Source organism: Stegodyphus dumicola, chromosome X1 (genome assembly GCF_044657685.1).
Source record: "Stegodyphus dumicola isolate Sdum_Otavi_A_Nest chromosome X1, ASM4465768v1".
Taxonomy (NCBI): Eukaryota; Metazoa; Arthropoda; class Arachnida; order Araneae; family Eresidae; genus Stegodyphus; species Stegodyphus dumicola.
Window position 1 is genome coordinate 201348550 of NC_140780.1, and position 22801 is coordinate 201371350.

Genomic DNA, 22801 nt, shown 5'->3' on the forward strand with positions numbered 1-22801 from the left:
AAAATTTAATACTCTTTAATTAAAAGATTTGATTCAGAGTCAAATCTAGTGTGAGTGTTCGTTAGATATATAGACAAAATGGTACTACGTAGCTCTCGACGTTCTGCAATAATTCTATTTAAGACAAGCAGCATCTAAAATTCTACAAGTAGTGGTTCAGTGATAGTTCTATATTTAAAATACCTAATCTAGCTTAAAAACGAATCTAATTGAATATCATAAATTCTACAATCATATCTAACATCTCATTGGCAGCATTCAAACTGCGTCAAAACAAATCGAAAATCAAGTTCTCAAGTTCAGACTGTTACCATTTTAGAGGCAGAGAAAAGTTTCTATTTCAAACCGGAACATCCCGCACTCCCTTGGACAGTTGTGCAACATCATTTGGGAATGTGAGTGGACTGATATTGTAGATGGCTAGACGAAAGATTCTATCTGATGTTCTGACGTCCACCACTCCTGCTAGTCCATCCGGACCAGGAAAGGTCTCCTCAATGCGAGCTAGTGTTCACTTTATGGAAGTCTTGTTTTCATCCTTTAGCAAAACTAGGTGCCCTGTTTTGAGGTTGGATTTCTGTTGACTCCATTTTGAACGGGACTGTAAATGGTTGATATATTTCCCACTTCAACGGTTGCAGAAATTAGCTCTACGTTTTTTAATTAAGGACCACCTAGAGGACAGAGAATCTACAGAATCATTTGCTTCTGGTATCGACAAAACTGGAGCTTCTATTAAGAAATGACTTCGAGTCAAAGGCTGAAGATCCGTTGGATCAGCCGAAACAGGTGACAGAGGTCGAGTGTTCAAGCAAGTTTCTATTTGTGTAATTAATGTATAAAGCTCTTCGAAATTTAGAATTGTTGTTCTCGCGATGTTTATCAAAATTCTCTTCATTGGTTTTATACTAGCCTTCCATAATCCGCCAAAATGTGGGGAAGAAGGAGAAATGAAATTTCATGTTATGCCTTCTTCAGAACTAAAGTGTTGAATAGGATCCAATCTACAAATTCTAAGGAAGTTATCAAGAGAACCTTTCGCTCCCTTGAAGTTTGTACGTTATCACTGTAAACAATGGAGGGTTTGGACCGTTTGGCAAATAAAACTTCTAAGACCTGCTAGAAATGCTTCAGTAGACAAATTCGATAATATTTCTAAATGAATAGCCTTTGCACTAAAGCAAATAAATATCGCGATATATGATTTTAAAGTAACCCTAGACCTTTTGAAGTTAGGCTCGGTGATAACTGGTCCTGCAATGTCTAGTCCTATTTTTTCGAATGGTGCTAGTTGCTACTACTCTAACTCTAGGTAAGTCTCCTATCATTGGGTTTATGGTTTGGTTCCTTGTTCGAAAGTAAGTCATGAATTTATTTATAACACGTCAAACTCTGTCTTGTTCGGAAGGTATCCAGTACAATTGTCTAATAAGAGAAAGTGTTGTCTGAACGCCCGAATGAAGAGATTTTTTAATAAGAACCTATGAGTAATTCAGTGAAATGATGCCCTTTTGGTAAAAGGAGTTGATGTTTCTGAACTTCTGAAAGATTAAAGATTTTAGACTCAATTTCCCACCAACTCGTAAAAGTTCATCTCTATCAAGAAATGCATTTAAAGATGAAACCTTACTATTACTTGGAACTGATCGTTTAGCGCCAAATTTCAGGTTGGAACTCAGAATGTTGTACGCATTTGACTAGCACCTTTGGTGCATTCTACAATTCAGAAGCACTTAGAAAACTTGTAGGGTTTTCCCTATTTTTCATAACAAATTTATTTTAAGTTTGATACCTATTCTAGACTTCTCAACTTCCCCTCACATTCTCTTGCAAAGTTAAGTGAAGTGCATATTTAAACGGGTGAATATCTGAGTTTTTCAGAGTGTGTTTCGCTAACCAAGCGCACGTTTCGTTGTTATTTCGCTGTTACGCGAGTAAGCCTTTTGGCATTATCAGATTTAGCCTCACGCCGGTTAGGTTCTTGTGAGGACATTTCTTAGGCGTAACTTAAGCGCTATCTTGCACTATTTATTTCAGGTTTGACTTACATTATATTCTACGTTTAGTTTCCACCGCAAGTTGACGGTGTTTTTGTAATGCGCGAAGACCGTGCCTTTCTGTTAACTATTTTGAATTAATAAAGTTAATTAATAGTTTTATTCACGCCTATGCGAGAATTCACCAGGTCATTATAGGGTCTATTCTAGTTTATGTGGAACAAGAGAGAAAGACTCTATAAACTTTCTTTTCTTAATGGTGGATTGATTCTACTGTTGTTCACAAACCTTAAACACTACACAGTAGTTCTAATAAATTTACTAAATGATGAATACATTTTAATGAATTCGTTCTCAACGGAACTTCCACTGCGACAGTTGAGTTCCCCACAGCTCCCTTTCAAAGTTCTAGCTTTTCATTGACTTCGAAATCTTTTACTGCTTCTCCTCTCGCGTCAGGTAAGAGACTTTTGATATTATATTGATAAATTTTAAGTGATTTGATTTTACATACTATAGCTTTTAACAGTGAAGAAGAGGCTGAATGGTTTTAAAATTTTATGAAATTTGTTTTTATTGTTGAGATTTTAACTGATATTTTACTGCTTTATTTGGTTTTAAATATGAAGATTTTAAGTTTAAATTTAAATCATTGTGCTGCTGCAGCAGTCCAGCTCTCAGCTATAGATAAAATTTTGAGTGATACCCCAGATATTATTGAGCTACAGGAGCCGTATTAGAGGCAAAATGGCACACGTTAAAAGTAAATGGAGGACTATAAACGCAGATAACGGAAGAGCAGCCATTATTATTGTGAATGAAAATTTGGAGTTTTCTGTAGGGGCAGCCTCCGACTGTATTGTGACAATTATTGTAGAAAGGGAAGGCTTTAAAATGAGTATCACCTCTGTTTTTTTCTTACCGGCGGAGGACCTGAATGAACATCTTGGTGAACTGAAAGAAGGTTTTAATGTGTATGCTGAAGATTTTATTATAATTGGTGATTTTAATGCTAAAAGTTTTAACTGGGCTAAGATTTTGGATCAAAGGGGGATTTTAGTCAACGATTTTATTTTACAACATGATTTACAACTTTTTAACGATAGTGATTCAAGCCCTACCTTTTCCTAGTGGTGGGCGTTGGATGGACTGATCTCGCGCTTGTGTCGTCGACCTGAAAAATGAGGAACGCTGAAACGGAAATTCTAGATACTGAATCACTGAGTAATCATAAATATATTTTAGTGAGACTAAAAGATTTTCAAATTGAAGATGATTATTCCTTTGCTTACAGTAGAAATTTAAGAAAAGTCAAACATATGCTTCGTAATATTAGTAAAAGAATTGAATACTATACTTAAGTTTGAGCCATCAATGGAAATAAATGAGTGTGTTTCTCGATTGGAAGAATTATTAATCGATAATATGGATAAGTACCTAAAAGTAAAATGTAAGAAAGAACAAAGACAAATTACTAATTGGCGGACTCAAAACTTGGACAAGCAAAGGAGGATTATTCGTGCACTAAGGAAGAGTTCCCAGGTTAGCGAGATCGATGATATTGTTAGATTGAAGGGAAAAATTGAATACAAAAGAAATTTGGCTCTTTACAAAAAGAAAATTTAAAAAAAACTAAAAGAAATTATAGAAATAGGATCTTTCTACTAAATAAGGAGTATTATGATAATTATTATCGGATTGCAAAAGGAAGGTTAAGAAGTCAAATGATTTTGAAACAGTCACAGGAAGTGGGGAGTCGTCTCTGTGGAGGAGATTATATATGGAAAGCAGGATAGTGATTTAAGTATCGCGGGGAAGGTCACTATGGAAGATGATGACAAAATTGAAGATGCTTTTACCTATGAAGAAATTTCTTATACGATTAAGTGTTTAAGAGTTCATTCTGCCCCCGGATTAAATAGGATCGGGGTTTGGCTTATTAAGAAATTATTTGAGGAGTTTCCTTAATTTCATTTGATTTTATATAACAGATGTCTTTATTTGCGTATTTTTCCAGACGCTTGGAAAATTGATCAAATGATACTCATTCCAAAAGGTAATGGAGGATATAGACCTATTTGCCTATTAAAGACGTATGCAAAAATTTATGACAAACTAATTACAAATAGAATTCAACACAAATTAAGAGAAATAAACTATATTAGTGACAGGCAATATGGCTTTTAACGAGACAAGTCTACGATTTAGCCTTACATAACGTTTTATTTCATTTGAAAGATAAGAAGCGAAAACATTAGGTTGCCCTGATCTCTTTCGACGTCCGTGGGGCGTTTGACTCAATTATTTGGCCGTCCCTGCTATCTGAAGTGAAGAAAATAGGGAATACAAAACAACTATTTGAAATTATTAAAGATTATCTAAAAAATAGGAAAATTGTTTTCAAAAATAAAAATGATTCTGTTCATCTTGTTTATGATATTGAAAGAGGATGCCTTCAAGGCTCCTGCAGCACACCCCTGTTCTGGAGCCTCATTGTCAATAAAATGTTTATTAACATGATTAGTGTTGAATTATTCTACTTTGCAGATGATATTTTGGCTATTGTCTATGATGACTCCTTAAAGGAACTCGAAAAAACTTTTAAGAGTTTAGATGAACATTTTATGAACTGGAGTAGAGAAGAAAATATAGAGTTTAACAATGAAAAAATAAATGCCATTTTCTTTCCTAGAGGTGGTAAGGCTACTAGAAAACCAAAATTGAAATTTAATGGTATAAAGATTAATTTTAAAGTCACTTTAAATATCTTAGAGTGATTATTGATGGAAAGCTAACTTTTATTGAACATTTTAAGACGATCCACAGAGATATAGAGAAAATTTTAAAATGTCATAGAAGTACATTTGATTCACAAACTTGAAGCTAAAAAGATCCACCCTTAAAGCTATTTATTTAAATGCTATTAGGCCAGAAATTTTATATGGTATTGGGATGTGGGGCTGCCGGGCAGGGGAATTGATTAGACTGAGAACTAAATTGGATTCATTGCAAAGGAGCTGTCTGCTTGCAATCACAAGAGTACAATTAATCTGTATTTTAATATTTTGTTTTTTCTTTTAACAGTATTTTTGTTTGTCTGCGTCGTGTGTGCTGCGTTAACCATGAGGCCGATTATTATCGGCCAGGGGGTTGCAACATACTCTTAAACTAAACTGATTCTACTAGTTTAGGCCACGAGTCAATGCTCTGTAGTAACCACTTAGGCCCATGCCACCACTTATCACTATTTCGTAGTTCAGCTAACGTTATTCCTTTCACGGAATTTGTCTTCGTTCCTCTGGTCAGCATGTCAGCCGGATTTTTAGCTCCAGGACAATAATTTCAGAACTCGGGTGATGTTTTCTCTAGTATATACGTTACTGGATGTTGGATGAATGGCTGCCATTTATTTAAACCGCCCTTTATCCAATGTAATATCACAGAAGAATCTGACCAAAAGTGTACATTCATCTGAAGCCTCTTCTCCAACTGTTCTTTGACATTTTAGGCTAATCTTGCTCCAATGAGTGCTCTCATAAGCTCTAGTCTTGGAAGTCTTCTTCAATGGAGCTACTCTGGTTTTGGAAATGACAAAAACTACTTTCTATTTCACTGTCTTTCGTGACGTATCGCAGGTATATTACAGCTCCATATGCCTTTTGACCTGCGTCGGGGAAACAATGCATTTGAACATCTTTCAATTCAGACTTATTAGTCTTTCGGAAGAAATGTTGCGAGATGTTTATATTCTGATCACTGACAGTTCATCAGTCTATTTTCTGATCCTGTTTTCAAAGTCCGATGGCAATGGATCCTCCCAAATTTATTCCAAATTTTCTGCATTAGTATTTTTGCCCTAATAGTGAATGGACTTATACATCCAATGCGATGGTAAAGCCTCCCAATGGTTTTAAGTACTTCTCTTTTTGTCATTAGCTTTGTTTTCCCTTGAGTTTGGTTAGCTAGATTTTGTGATTCTATCTTCAAGAGATCTTCCTTGTAATTCCATTTATGTCTCAATAACTTCTGTTACAGTTCCGGATTTCACCATTTTTGTTATTCGTTAATAGCTTCATGCAAATTCGCACAATTTGTTTCCCATTTTCGCATGTTGAAACCAACAGCTTTCAACACACATATATCTAATGTCTTCATATACGAGTTTAGCTCCTTTTTCGTCTTCATCCCCACCTATTAAATCGTTTACGTATAGACATTCATTCAATAGTTTAACTGATGATTTGATTCTTTAAAGGTATTTATACGGTATCTGATAGTAGCGGCAAGCGAAAATGGGCTGGATGTAGCACCAAAAAAAAAAAAAAAAAAAAAAAAAAAAAAAAAAAAAAAACGCGAGTCAGCTTAGGTACTTTCATGTTAGGTTTTCCGTCCTTATCTGTAAAGTAATTTGCCCACAAAAATCATACAGCATCCCTATGTTCAGGTGATAAAAAAATTTGGAGAAAGGCATGTTTGATTTAGGTAGTAAGTGCTATATTTTGTGTACGAAATTGTATTAAGAACTCTAACAACGGTAGATTTAAATTAGGACTGGAATAGAGACAATCATTTAAAGAATATTCGTTTCTCAAATGGCTGGATGCATCAAATACAACTCTTAAGGGTTTATCAGGTCGAGTAACTGGTTGGTGAGGCATGTAATAAATTCTTCCTGTTTCTCCAGAACTTTGATTAACATCTTCACCTATACCCCTTTTTAAATGCTCTTGTATAACTGACTGACACTGCTGATGAAGTAGTGTATCATTTCTCAACCTTTTAACCAGTTTATTAAGGCGAACTTCTGCATTTACGTAATTCGTTTTTAATTCAGACGAATTTTCATTCCAAGGGAATTTAACCTCACATCACTTTTCTTTAAACTTGACAGTTCCCTTAAAATTCTCTATAATGTAATTATCTATTTTACTACTTTCCTTCCCTTGTTCAATTCCCAGTGCATCTATTTAATTTATATAATTCCCAAAACTGCTTTAACTGTGTTGAGATCAATTTATCGGCAACAATAATGTCCATATTTAATAATTCACCATTAGAATCAGTCTGACCTTGAACGCATTATCTAAATGTTGTTTCGGAAGCTATAACTTTATTTTTAAAACCTGTTATTACTATTAAAACGTCTACCTGTAATTACTACTTCATGGTAGTAATCTGCTCCAGTCAGAGCAGCAATATTTTTGTCACTGTATTCACAAGAATCAGTTAACTGTAATCCTATTAATTCCTTGGTTATTTTGGAAATTGGGATATCGGGAAAAGGTAAACTAGTTGCGCAGATTTCGTCAGTTTCTAAAGCTTCAATTTCTATCTTTAGGGATGGTTCATTTCTGTTTTCAATTTTGACTTTCACAACATTGTAAGTTCGTTCTGCTGCCTAGTTAACCCCAAAATTAAATACGGACAAAGTCTCTTTTCGAATAATAGGTAATTTACACTTTTCTGATATATCCTGAATTATAAAATCCTCTCATCGAATCATTGTCTAATAGAATACAAACTGGTTCTAAATTATCCTTATCAGTGAATGAACGTATCATCACAGCGCACGTTTGTAGCAATATACTGCAGAAAGTTTCGTTTTTTTTTTAATTGACTAATCTGAATATCTTCTTTACCGGGCGAAAATACCGACATGACTTTGCTTGTTTTCTGATTTTGTTTCGGCGTGGAAACAAATAGACCTATTATATTTTTTATTACATTTTTCTTCTTTAAATTCCTTTATTCTGTTCTTAGGTTTAAGGCATAAAAAACAAGGAGCTTGATTTTCTAAAAAATATTTCTTTTCTCCTCCACGGTTTTGATTTCACAACGCTCAGAATCGTGTTCATTACAATGCATACACTTATTTCTGGCGACTGTAGTAATATATTCATAAGTTTTATGCGAACTTTTATCAAACTATTTATTGGGCTTGTTGTTTACATTATCGTGAGCAGAGACTATCGTGCGCGAAGACTATCGTTTTATTTATCCTTCCAGTTATGAATCATTTCCACTCGGTGTTTTGCTGTTGTTTCTCTACTGTTATTTAATTGCGTAGCTCTTTCATGGCTTTCGTTTTCTTTACGAATAAATTCCATTAATTCATTATAGCGTTCCATGTTTGGTCATTGTTTCTGCTGCGACTGTATTCTAATGTAAAATCTGATAGAATTAATTTTAACAATAATGGGCAAAGTAAACTATCGTAAGTTTCTGATACCACGTTCATTGACTTTAAGCATCTAATTTGAGTTTCACACTGATCATATAACTTCCTGACATTTTCTAACATTTCTAACAGGGAAAAGGTTTAACAGTTTATTCATGTGAGCATTTATTACCAAATTGTTTCTCCCAAACCTGTTTGTTAACACTTCTATAGCTGAATCGTAATTCTCATTCTTAAGCGAAAGTCCGGAAACGGCATTATAGGCTACTCGATCTAATAACTTTAAGTTATAAGGACTTAAGTTATAAGTTATTATAACTTAAAGACATCTAAGACTTTAAGTTATAAGGTATTGTTCCCGCCTACTTAGCATGCCTTCTTAGTGTAGTGGTGAGCACGCTCGGCGAGTATTCGAGAGGTCCGTGGTTCGAGTCCCGGCGAAGGCGTTGCTCATTTTTCAAGTCTGCTGCTTAAAAAAAAAAATCCTAATGGTTCTACATTGGCGCCCGAACTAAAAACGGGGGTGGATGATGATTCTCCACTACCAGGATTTGGCGATAGGGTCCCCTAATCCCTAGTCGCCCTTTAAAAGGTATGTAAGGTATTTCTCTCGCCTTCTTAGTATGCCTTCATAGTGTAGTGGTCAGTACTTTCGGCGCGCATTCGAGAGGCTCGTGGTTCGAGTCCCGGTGAAAGCACTGCTTTTTCATCTCTCCTGCTTCAAAAAATTATCTAATGCCTCTACAAAGTAACGGAATTTATTTACTTTCGATAAAGAGTTATTTTTATGGATAGCTGTTTCATATTGACTCCAAAATTCCTGCCAATTGGCTTGAATCACCAAAAAATTTATTTAAAAATCAGTTTAGGAAATTTTATAGATGAAGTTTATGTACTTCGATTTGGAAGATAATTAGAACTGGGCACATTCACTCCTTCATTAGAATTACAGTCTCTAGTACTTTCTGATAATTCTTCTAGCCTAACAATTAGATTACTCTTGTATTCTAATAGATTATCATGATACTCTTCTACGGAATTTCTGCTTCAAAATTCTTTAAATCTGTCTCTTTCAGTATAGAATTATCAGTTAATTTGATATATTCAATGTCAGGATTAAACTGATTCAGTAATACCTTTAAATTACTCATCGAATTATTTTCTTCAATCTATTTATTATTTTCTTATCTATTTCACTGATAAGCTTTGTAATTAAGCTCTTTTGACTAGCTCTTACTTTTATCAACTTTCCAGTTCCATTGTAAATAAAGAAAATACATTTTCTTACCTTTTCAGATGTATATCCAATTATTTAATGGAATCCAAATCATGAGGCCTGCGTTTCCTTACACTAGTTCCGATGGAATGCAACAAGAAGTGCAAGTACTTATCAAAGCAGATAATATCCAAATGCAGTCAGTTTCAGCTCATTTAAATCGAACCAACACAAATTCAAACACAAAGAAAGCGTCGAATCGAAGCATCAGAAATATAACTTCTCCCCGGTGCAACTAAATGTTCGTTAGAGAAATAGACAAAATGGCGCTGCGTATCTCCCGAAGTTCTACAATAATTCTATTTAAGACAAGCAGCATCTAAAATTCTACAAGTAGTGGTTCAGTGATAATTCTATATTCAAAATACCCAATCTAGTTTAAAAACGAATTTAATTTCTAGAGTTCCTCACTTTGTAAATCTAAGTTACTGTTGGAAGTGAAGAATCTTAAGAACTGATAAGCGAATAATCGCTTGAGTTCATCTGGCAGGAAACAAGATAGAAGGATAAACTAACCCTTTATTATTCCAACTAACGTTTAACAAAACTCCGTCTTGGAGTGTACAATACAGCCGACACTTGGGCTTGAACTTAAGAGACTAAGAATTAAACTAAACTAATCTAAACTAAAGAGCTATCAAAATTCTAACAGAGTTGGCCCCTTAACGTTAATAGACTACGAATCTATCAAGGGCCTAAAGTACGGCCGAGCGTGATAATAGCTTACTAGAGAGTAGCCTAAAAAGGCGGACACGTGCAGCCAGAATACCTGGTATCTCTTTCACTAAGACCCAAGAAATTCGCGGTTAAATACCGCTCTTCCTCATTATGTATTCATACGTGATTCTAAAACTACGTTCTGGCTGAAAGTGGTAAGCTGAAGTTAAGAATCGATAGGAAAGAAAGTTTAATTCAAAATTTAACTGTTAATAAAATTAACATAATCCTTACAAATTGAATATCATAAATTCTATAATCTAAGCTAACATCTCTTCGGCAGCATATAAACTGCGTAAAAATAAATCGAAATTCAAGTTCTCAACTTCAGACTGTTGCCATTTTAGAGGCAGAGAAAAGTTTCTATTTCAAACCGGAATAATAAGAATTATGTAAGCCTGTCTTTGTTTTTAGAAAATAGAATTGGAAATGTAACATGAATTATGTTTTAAAAGCAGGATAAAAGTTAAATGTAAGAGAAAATATGGAAGTGTAAAATTTAGACCTGGATAGACATATTTTGGTGAACTTTTGAATAAAGATAAGATTTGTAAAAGTAATACGTGTTTCTTTACACAGCATTAAAAAATAGTACAGTCATCAGTCGTTAGTGCAATATAAATTAAGAGAAATATCTGAGTATCTCCGGTCTAATAGTAGTAATAGCATAAATAATTAATATTCCAGCAAAACAGATTACATTGAATATATATCGGTTTTAAAAAAATGTTATCAGAAAATATTATCCACGAAGTCCGATATGCATTTAAAATCCAGCTTAAATTTCGTAGACAGAGAAATATTAAGTTTACTTTTGGAGAAATTGAAATGTAACATCAAAAAGTAATTTAAAACAAGGGAAAAATTTTAGCGTAAAAAATGAGACAAGAAAAATAAATTTAAAATATAAAAAAATTACATTTGTAAAAACGACAAGAAGAAAAACTTAAAAGAAAAAAAATTCAAATTTATTTTCGAAGCAAAAAAAAAAAAACAGCAAGAAGAAAAAATAGATAAAAATAAAAATTTGCGTTTAAGTAAGAAAGAAAAAAAAAATAAATAAACTTATGAATATAAATACAAAATAATAAAAAAGAGAGAACTTTTTTAATATAAAAAATGAAAAGAAAAAATAAACTTAAAAAATATAGTGTATTACTTTCGTGGAAAAAAGGTAGTTAAACGTGAAAAAAACTTTTTAAAATTGCATATAACAGAAGACATGGCGTGAAAATTAGTAAATTTAATTTAGTAAAAGGCGAGAAGGAAAAGGAAACAGCAAAAATTACGTTTGTAACATAAAGAGAAAAGAAAAATGAAAAATATCAAAAAGACTTACACCTAAAACCGCGAAAAAGTAAATTTCAAGTAATGGATTCGTCACGAAAGCACAACTACGTGAAATGCTTTAGTCACGTTAAAACAGGCTTGCTCATGCGCAGTCTTCCAACCTAGTGACATCATCGTTGTTTTCGCATGGACCTTATAGAGGACATGCATGGACCATGTTTTCACATGGACCTTATAGAGGACATGCATGGACCATGTTTTCGCATGGACTTTTCTTATAAGATCCACGTGTTTTCGTTACTGGACAAGGTCAAAATATAGGTTTGAAGGGGTATATGCGTGGCTTTGTCTCCTATGCGAGAGGTAATGAGTTCAAGTCCCAGCTTTTTAAATTTTATGGAAAATGTATTGTTATTAAAATAAATAATTTATTCAATTAGAAATAAATATATATTAAATAATTTAAAATAATGACAGATTAAATAATTAAAAGTAAAGATATATTGAACAATTAAAAATACTAAAGTAAAATTAATTAAACTTGATGCCATCCCAAACAGGCGGTTCAAGAGGTCATTGCCACGAAAAAGAGAAAATATCGTCGTTCCTAAAAAAAAAAAAAAAAAAAAAAAAAAAAAAAAAAAAAAATCAAATATGACGTCACTGAAACATATCTACGTTATTTCTGGTTGCCACATGATCCAAGATGGCGATGGCCACGCCACATTTCTGTGACGTCACTTCCGCCACGCGGCTACCTGCCGTAACTATTGTTGATAATTTTCATTTTCCCAGTTAAAATGTCTGTAATCATTATTGTATATTTGAAAGTTTAAAAGTCACTATCAGTTTCTGATATATATATGAAGAAATTATTCCTTATGAGAATTCTTTGAAAATGAATTCTTAGTTCCTTTATTTTTAATTTCAGGGATGATAGAGGAAACTCTAAGCCAACCAGTCCGAGCTGGTGGCAAATGATCATTCACTAGTTTTAATTCGAGAGCCACCAATTTTAATTCCAGCTATTATGAATTTTGAACAGGAGTTTAATGAAGCAACTCCTGTACTCACACCAGAAGTCGAACCCACAATTTTAGATTACAGTATCGATATACTGATCAATACACAGCACAAATGTATGGAAAGAATATCTTAATTCTTTACAAAATATTTTAAAATAGTCAATTTTCACTTTAAATAATACATTTTCCCCCTCTCTTTATCTACACAAAGAAATTTACAAGTAATTTCAAAATTTCAAAGTATTTTAATCATAGCTAAAAAGCTACAAACTCTAGAATCAACTTAAGAGGACTTTTAAAAAGAAATAGCTGTAACTTCTTTAGGTTACATACAAGGCAAACCACAAATACGCCCATCCAGCCCGTCCGGTCGCCTGGAATCGTACCGAGGTCGAAGCACCAACGTTCAGCCACTTTACCGCTTGACTGCTGGTTGGCCAAGTGGGCAGATAGAGCGATGAGGCTAATCTTTGGAATATGGTAACAGGTAGTTTGGCGACATTTAGGTAAGGCGATAAAGGTTACTAGCTAAGACTTTAGCAGTGTACATGGATAAAGTCAAGAGTGCGCGCAATGCCATTTTTGTGTAATTCTGGGATGTTTTTTAAGTGAAAATAGGTCGACGTGTACATGGATGATACCGTGTATGTGCAATTCTTAAAAACGCGGCAAGCAGTGGGCGATTCTGCACTTTCTCCCAATTTCGCACCTAATCTTCGTCATGATTAAGTAGTTTTGTTCCATAAAAGTTCTAGCATAAGCGTAATTCGGCTAGCAGATTGTTGGAAAAAAAATGTTGAGTTAAAGAAAAAAAAAAAAAAAAAAAAAAGAAAGAAAGAAAAAAAACATGCCTTTACTTCGTGAATACAAAATGGAGTTCAAACAAAAACTAGCAGGTTGCTGTAGCAGGGTTAGTCGCCAAATTTTCGCCAAGTTACCATAATCCAAAGATTAACCAGCGATGAAGAAAAATTTAGTCTTCTGCTACGCTATATAGAGAACTGTGTAATGAATAACTGGAAAAAATACAATTTTGCGATAAATTGTAAACCATAAAAAATGTAAAAGAATCGAAGTGTCTTTCATGTCTGAAAGTCAAGTATTTATTTAAACATACAGAAATGTCTTTGTTGGGCACTTTCTGGAGGAAAAGATGTGAGTATTTTTCTGGATATTTTATTAAAATTCGTTTGCTTAATGAAGAGGAAACTAATTTCCAGTTCCTTGTTACTGTATGGGCAATACGCTCACTGCCCGATGACCCATCATTTTAGAAGCCCATATCTGTCAAACGTACTGTTATTGCAGATACAACTGATATAGATAAAAGCCACAGGAGACAGCAAATGTCCGTGGAACTTAGAACTGTTAAGACGGCCCTGCTAATTTCTCTAAAGAAAGGAAATACCAGGAGCAAAATAAAAAAACACTCGTGGTCGAAGAATGAGATATATCGAACTCTCAGATGCATGAGATTGTCTTTTACCAAGAGCGGGAAGAAAAGTAAAGAGACAAATGCATTATAAGGTAAGGAACGAAGGTACATTTCCTCGATATTCCACTACAAATTCCTTGGTGAAATATTCAGAAACCTAGTGTAGTTCAAAACATTCATCCCTACGAATAGCATAATGCGTATTTCAGTATAATCGAACTAATCGTGTAACATATAACATGAAAGCATACATTTTTTTAAAATAAATTTTGGGTCTCATATTGTAATTGTATTGCACTTCTTTGTATGCTTGTCGTTGTCATCTTCAGGTATGGATACGCCATGCTGCAAATTCAATTTAGTTTTACGCGTAGAATCCAAAGCAATGATTATCCTATTGTCGTAGTACCATCTGTACTGTAATGTTAGATACCGATTTTTGAAGTAAATTATAAATATTTGATCAGGAAATATAATGGATAAAATCAAATCAATGTGAGTCTTGAAGCAAAATCTTTGATGGTGTTTTCATTTTAATATGTTAAAAATGAACATATTAAAATCTCTCTTTTCTTTTTTCTTTCTCTACCCCTCACTGATTTCCCTGACCCTTTAATTCTGAAAGTCACAAAGTCACTTCCCTATGCAAGGGGTGATTTATATTAGGTAGAAGAAATATATCACGTAAAAAAAGTGAATATGTTGCTTTTTTTTTTTTTTTTTCAAATTATGGTTGCAGCGTATCTGATAGCAAAGTGTGTAATTTAGACAAAAAATTTAATAGTTATAAAAAATAGGTAGAAACATTCTCAGCTAGAATTTGCCACGCAATATTTAGAACGCAGAAAACAAGACTATGTCCTCTGAAATCAATACGAATGTACAAAAGTAAAACTACTAGAAATAAATAGGAATTTTGTTTTTAGCAGTTTTAATGTACAGACGTCAGGTTTTTGTTTCAGAGCAGGGGACGTGAAAAATGTGTAGTGCCCTCGCAGGTACTCTGGGACTTCCGATTGCCAGCCGGACATGTTTTCCAATTAACCACGTGGTGTTGGTGGTGGTGTGTTTAATTATGGCAACGCTCACTAGGGCTATCTGCCTAAGAGGAGGGATGCTTTCGTGGAGGACTTTCTAAGGGAACTGGCTCGTATAGTTGGTGTTGGTGTATTTAATTATTGCAAAGCACACGAGGGCTATCTGCCTAAGGGGAGGGATGCCTTTCGTGGAGGACTTTCTAAGGGAAACTGGCTCGTATGGGGAAAACCACGAAAACGCCCATGCAGCCAGCCCGTTCGCGGGATTCGAACCTCGGACCGAACTACCAGTGTTCAGCGACTTTACCGCTCGGCCGCTGGTGGGCCCATCCAATTAACCACGAAAGCACGTAGTAAGAGAAGGAAAAAATACCCTACGGAAGTGGTGCCCAACCTTTGCCTCTCGCGAGAACATTTTGGCCTATCACGAGCACATTTCCAATACATCAACATTTTTGTTAAACGTATTTCCAATCTTACGTGATACATCTGAAATATTAATTTCGGCAAATGGGTTTCCCAAAATTTGAGATGAATAATAATATTGGTTGAACTTATGGAAATCAGAGAAGCGGAGTTCAAAATTATTTTTCAGTGCATTTAGGTTTTCCGAGTATTTCCGTTATTTTTCTCTGTTTCCGAGTATTTCTCTGCCTTGTGGTTATTTATATGGCTTGATAAGTTCTGAAAATGGATGAATTCTTTTCCTTTCATCTGATTTATCCACAAATTTAACTTTATCTGAAAATCAGTTACAGTCCCAGTTAATTGAAAAAGGTTTTTTTTTTTTTTTTTTTTTTTTTTCCCGGAAATCTTTGTTCAGTTTTTTTCAGTTTAGCTGTTATATCCGTGAGAAAATACAGATCGGATAACCAATTATTATTGTCCAATTCTTTATAACTTTCGCTTCCAAATTCCAAAAACTGCGTTATTGGCGAAAGAAGTTCTACAAATCGTTGAAGTACTTTTCCCCTGCTGAGGCATCTAACATCGGAATGAAGCAATAAGATTCCATGTTCGCTATCAAGTTCATCAGTAAGCAATTAATTATTTTATAACGTCTTGCAAGATATCTCTTATGACTATAAATGCTTATAATATTTTAACAATTAAGAAATATAAATGAATATTTATTTTTAAAATATTTTTTTGTTCATAGTACCTAATCGGGCTGGCGAGCACATACAAAACGATCAGCGAGCACACTTGTGCTCACAAGCACTAGGTTGGGCACCACAGCCTTACGGAAACATTTTATGATTACCTTAAAAATTATTTTAAAAATGTTTAAAAAATAAGGCACAGTTTTAATTTAAATCTTTTAAAAATAATTTTAAAAATAATTTCTGTGTCCCTTATCGGGAATATTTTTCTATATGTTTTGTACATATAACTCAGCTAGAAGAATTTAATCCAATATTTCAGGGCATCCAAAATAGTTATATTTTCATTATAGGAATAAATATTGGGATTGTACATTTTCTTTCAAAATGAAGCATCTTAGGGAATAATGTGTACTGTAATCTTTGCCAATTTAAATTTAATTTTTCGACCATAGAAGGAGCTGTGATTTCTTTGTCCAAAGAAATATTGTTTTAAAAGACATTAAAAGTGCAGTCGTACATTATATTTCTTTTCTTGGTAGTATCAAATTAGAAAACTATACCAGTGCTACATATTAAGAGCATCCTTATAAAAATCTGATACTCTTCTTCAGATCAAGATAATTCGTTTCCATTCAATAAAACTTGTTTAGCAATTACCATTTTATTTTGTTACCAAGCGCAGCAGAAGTTGTCATCTGTTTAATCTGTATTATTCATCAATTCTTGCAACAAACATTCCCCGGTACTGAAATACGAGAAGCTTTCTGATAATCATTGTGAAACCGCCACAGAATGCTTTGACGTGTTTATATTTTATTCATTCCCTTCAATTGGTATGTTTAGAGTCATATATAGGCAGAACTTCTCTCTTGTATACAGTCGGGTAATACTTAGAAGCTTTATTTAGAGACAGGGTGAGTTTATGCATTTTTATGCTTATTACTATTCTTTTCCATATTGCTATTTGCAGGAATGATTGGTAATGATTAAAAATTCTTTTTTTTATTAAATTTTATTAAAGAGGAAATGTTTTTAAATCATTGATCGCGAATTAATCCATTGTTAAACACTTTCTATAAGTGAAAGAATACTTTTCTTGTTACTATTAAAAATTATAATGAAAATAATTTAGCTCGTTTTATATTTTTCAAAATACGTAAGGTAAAATAGAAGGTGATATGAATTAAGTAAGGTAGAATGGAAGGTGATAACGATAAGTAAATATAATTCTTTTTATGAAAGAACTGGAAAGAGAGTTGTGCGTAATGGTACCACTAACTTTTATACCAGAAAGTAAGCACAAAGACAGAAGATCTGAAACATTTAAAAAGTCATCAGGTCATCATTTAATGAGTTTAGTTACTATAAATTATGCTACTCAAAAATAATGAACTAGGTTATCCTTAAATATGCTACTATAGATAAGTTCCATTAAATCAAACTAATGAAGATTTGGAATCATACGTCTCAAAGTAATGAAGGTTTGGAATCATGTCTTTACTTACAAATTTTAGCTTTAAAAATTCTCTTTTTTAAAACTTTTGATTTCAAGTTTAGAATATATCATGGATGAGAATATATGGGTTTGAATTTGAATTGTGTATATACGAAAGTGAAAAAAGGAGGAGTTGAACGTACTTTTGGTAGTTTAAGCTGTTCATTATGTTTGCGTCTCTTTACTCGTTTTTAAGAGTAAAACCATTTTCAGTTTTGAGAAATTCCCAAAATTGTTGTAGCTCTTTCATAATATTTTCATGGCTGATTGTAACATTCTCGACTCATGAATTAAAAAAATACCGCACAGTTTGCGAGCAAATATTTTAGAACTGGTGAGGGAACATGATTCAACTGTTTGTGAAGGTTAGATCGTGCACTCGCACTATGTGAAGAGTAATTTGGCACATTGACAAAATTGAATAAGTAGGTCTCTTTGTGTTCTGAATTTTAATCATTTAAGTGTTATAGTTTCACACTGCAAGGTAAAAAAATACTGAAAGAAATAAAATAGCTAAAGCTGAAATACAGAATTTTGTAATGGAAAAGTATTTCGCGGACAAAGCCGTCCAAGGACAGAAAGCAGCAGCTTCAAATGCCTCATAAAGATGCAAGCATTTAGTTATTTGTAGAAGGAGTTACAAGAATGTTTAATTTATTAAAGGAAGCCAACGGAAGGTATTTTTTGATGAGTATTACGAGCGCTTCTCAACATCATATATGATCTCAGACTTTAAGAGGCAACAAAAGACACTTGAAGGATTTTTAAACTGGCAAAGGAAATTGCATGTTGTTAATCTACTAACCACATATGCCGCTAAAAGATTTTACTGAATTTAATGCTGTTCGTAAAATTTCTCTGCAAGACGTGTTTTCGAGTAAATAACTCTTCTTCCGTGTAATTTTTTTTGACCATAAAAATCACATTAAAATGATTAAAATTCGGAACATACCTGTAACTGGCTGTTTCTTTTTTAATTTCTCCTAAATTAGTCCATACACTATTCACGTTCACGACGTGACCTTCATTAAGTTGTTGAAGTACCTTGCCACACAAGTTTGCAGAAATCTTGCTTAAGAATCATTCAATACGCATAGTTCGAAATAATTACTGAGCTTTTCTTTGTTTACTTCCTTAAACGCGACTAGAATGATTTTGGAAAATTTCAGTGTGAGGCAAGCAGCATCAATAAAAACTATTCTTGCAGTTCGCTTTCGGTAGGCGAACCACTAAGCCAAGTAGTTGACGCTTCGAAACTTTTAATCATATCATTCTAGATTCACACCTCAGCAGTGCAGAGCTGTTTGGGTATTTTATTTGTTTTTCCATGTGCTACGAAAAAATGACTTATTTTTCTTAAAAAGTTCTTTTTAAGCGGATCTTTCCTTCAGCAGACAGTTCGCAGGAATTTATCTTAATTAAATAAAAGTACTGTCTTTCATAATGAAGTGAATACATCTCGCCTTTTTGCTTTCGTCGTGCATTTCATTAAACCTATTTCTTATTTTTTTCGATACTGATTTACTTCAAATTATTTAAGACTTCTCAAAACTACATCTACCGTCTTTTACTACCATTGCTAATGGAAGTGAAGAGTTTATAAGTACTCTAGGCATTTACATACCACAGTTAGGAAACTGTAGTGTATTCTTCATCAAAATATTTAGACAGGAAGAAAATAAAATATATTAAAAAACACACACACACAAAAATAAAAATATAACAAAAAGAAAATCTGAAAGGATTCAGATTTTAAATTACGTTCAATGAGACTTTTTTAACATTTTGTATGTTACATTTATTTATTAAATATCATGTTCTTTGCACTTAAACCATAAAATTCAGTTCAACAGCAATATCGCAAAATAATTTTTAAATGAGCAAAGCTTTAGAATTTCCTATACACAGTCTCGCGCGCTGGAGATAATTTTTTTTTTTCGTACAGTGTTGCCATTGCTCGCTTTGAAATCGTTGAGTTTGTTAATCAAAAATTCGTTAAAGTGTTACAAAATATGAAATCGATAATAAAACAAATTTCAAATTCCAAATTTGGACTTCCAGATGAACATATTCGGTAGAAGGTTACGTTATTCAAAATTCGATGGCTCAAGGTACCGTTATTTTATCCCAATGCAAGAAGCATACATACATTTATGGAGATTCTTCATTATTTAATTTCTTTAAATATAACATAGAGTGATAATATTTGGTGGCAACAATTTGAAAAGTGAACCGACATTTATAATGAACCAACGCAAAGTGTCAAAACGAAATTAATAGTCCTTCAGGGTAAATTGCCCCTTTGGACTAATAACAAACATTTTCAGAGCAAAATAGTGTAAAACTGAGGCACTGTGTAATTTAGAGCTAGAAAAATGAATCATAGTAAGCAAACAGAATTAAAAACATAATAGTACGATAGTGTAATTTTTAGCGCCATAAATTTAATTTTAACTTGTCAAAAACACGAGTTTGCTGAAGTTCTTTTGCAGAGAGTATAAGACATTATTCTTCATTCTCAGGATAGAAGGCTGTGGAAGTTAGAGCATCCTGTTGATTTTAAATACCACACTTCGCAACTAAGTAAATAATATAGCTAAATAAAATAAAAGAAATTAAAGCTAACTCACTATCTGAGGATAATACTCTCATCTGAAGGTTTAGAGATCCCAGTTCTGATTCTCAGTCGAGATATCAGTATTCGTATTTTCTCCCTCCTTCCAGCATGCCTTCGTAGCGTAACGGTAGCACACTCGGCGCCAATTCAAGTGCCAAGGTTCGAGTCCCGGGGAGAGGATTTCACATTTTTCACGTCTTCTGCTTCGAAAAATCTACTACAACTCTCTACGATTTGACTCAGATTTGTATAAGGATTGACTGACTAGGACTTGTCTAATTGCAAGAATGGGAAACATGGCATATGTTTCTTACGTCAGCCAATGCCAAGAACCATAACCAAATGTACTGTACAAGAAAAGGTTGCATTTTCAACTACCATACTCTGATACTGTTTTTTTCTCCTTTATTTCCAATATGGCATTCAGATAACTTCTTAATAAAACCTGTAGGAAATGTCCGAAACTGCTTCATCTTTCGATGCTTTAGAAGTAATCAAAGGAGGTTTATAAGTATTGATTTCATATAGTCAGTGATTACTTTACTTTAGCATCCAACTGAGTCAGATGTGACATTATCAGGAAATGCAGGAAAAATTACGGTTTACGATTTTGGCAATAAAAATTCACAGGATTTTATGCTTAATGGACTAACGCAAGTCTTTATTTCTAGCTATACTTATGATATATTAAAAATTATGAATTGATTTAGGGAGTAACCTAAAATTTTAATTATAGTAAGACGATTTCTTATGTCTTTGGTATGAAATTTAATCAGTGCTGTTCATGTTATCAATTCTGATTATTATTTATTCCATATTTTAGATTTTGATGCAATTTCAGATTAATAAAATTCATTAAAGATCCCATAATACAGCGATTTTTATGCTATATCTGTAATATCCTGAATATGTAAAGTTTTGGATATTATAAAAACATTTAACGTGGATGTAAATAAAAAGTAGACAAAAATAAAAATACTCCATCGTCCCTCTCTTCCAGTAACGTAAAGTATTGTTATTTAACAAATTAAAAACTATTTGTGTTGCATAATATTTGTTACATCTTGATCTATAAGATGTGCAGCTGAAAATTCCACGATTGAAGCAGCGTTAGTCAAACTCCATTTGTAAGATACCAATTTCTCATATGACATGGCAATTTTTATGATTCACTTAATCTATCCTCAATCCGATGTTCTGCTTATGGATTATGAAATAAAAATTTCATCCAACTGCTCAGAGTTTCTTATTATATTACGTATTCCTTCAATATCCAATGTAAAGCAGAGCTTTGTAAAATTACTTACTCAGCACATAGATGCCTTTCAATACCACCACTAGTGGGAATCCTAGAAGAGGTTCCGCACTCGTTACTGAGCTGAAAAATAACTAAGCTTTGAAGTCACTTAATTTTTTGCTCATGTAAAACAACTGGAATTCTATCTAATGGTCCACATAGGTTTTATATCAATATACTTAGCATTTAATTTTTGAAGCAAAAATTGCTTGATTGCAGCGTTTCTTCATTAGTGTACGAAAGTGCTATAATTAAAGGGATTAAACATTCGAAATTTTCGAAAGAGCGACTAACACTTTAGTAAAAGAATTTAATTAAAATGTTTTTGAAGCTGCAAGTGAGGGTGTTCTGCAGAAAACAATTTACTTAAAAAAAAAAAAAAAAAAAAAAAAAAAAGGAAGAAGAAGAAAAAGTTTCAACTTTTTTAATAGTTTCTCCTAAAGACTCCACGGAAATTTCAGAATTATAGAAATTATTAAGATTCCATTATTTTATTCTAATTATTTAATTTTAAATGTTAAATTATGTGCTAGAGAAAAATTATCGATTAATGATAATTCTTCATTATATAAATACATCAGATAATTATAATTTTAGGATTATGTAAATAGGATTAAATTAAATTAAATGCTGTTATGTAAATGTTAGGAGAAGTTCCAAATTTGCTTTTAATATTTATTGAAATGCATTTGTTATTAATGTATTAAAATTCATTGCAATGCATCTTAAGTCTTTTTTTTTTAATATCAACTGTCTCTCTCTATCTCATAGGTACCCATCTATGTCTATTTCTATCTCTCTCACAGGTATATGAGATTACAATTAAGAGAAAATACAAACAAAAATAACAGAACTTTTCAAATGCTCATTAAGCGGCAGCAATTATAAAGTAGGTTCACATGCAAATGCAAATTTTATAAGCATAAGAGAATTTATTGTAATGAATTTTTCTTATTCTGAGTATGTGGAGCAAACGATTAAACTTGCAAAGAAATATATAACGAATAAAGAAATATATAATTAAAAATAAAAAATAAGTCATGAATTCATTTCATTTGATTAAAATTGTGTGCGAAATTGAGTTGGAAAAAAGTTAAATTTTACATGTGTCTTTCTTTCCAAGAGACGTGCAAGAAGCAATAAACATTTCATTATCCATTGTTTCTTTTACTACATGGTATTTCTCGAGATTCAATCTTGATATTTATGAGTACACTGTATAAATGTTTACGATGATTTTCTCTTATTTTTTTGTTTTTAGGGATTAAATCGTCTTCATTGTTTTTATGTCTAATTACAAGTTTTTTCTTTTACAAATTTAATGTATTTTT

The 22801-nt window shown here is 32.9% G+C and overlaps 2 protein-coding genes across 2 annotated transcripts in view; one reads left to right on the forward strand and one right to left on the reverse strand.

Annotated features, from left to right (window-relative positions):
- Positions 1-22801, reverse strand: part of FipoQ (F-box/LRR-repeat protein FipoQ) — a 134327-nt gene that overhangs the window by 110306 nt on the left and 1220 nt on the right. The gene's annotated exons all lie outside the window — the stretch shown is intronic.
- LOC118202389 (4-hydroxyphenylpyruvate dioxygenase-like protein) overlaps positions 1-22801 on the forward strand; it is a 176142-nt gene that overhangs the window by 24476 nt on the left and 128865 nt on the right. The window lies entirely within an intron of this gene.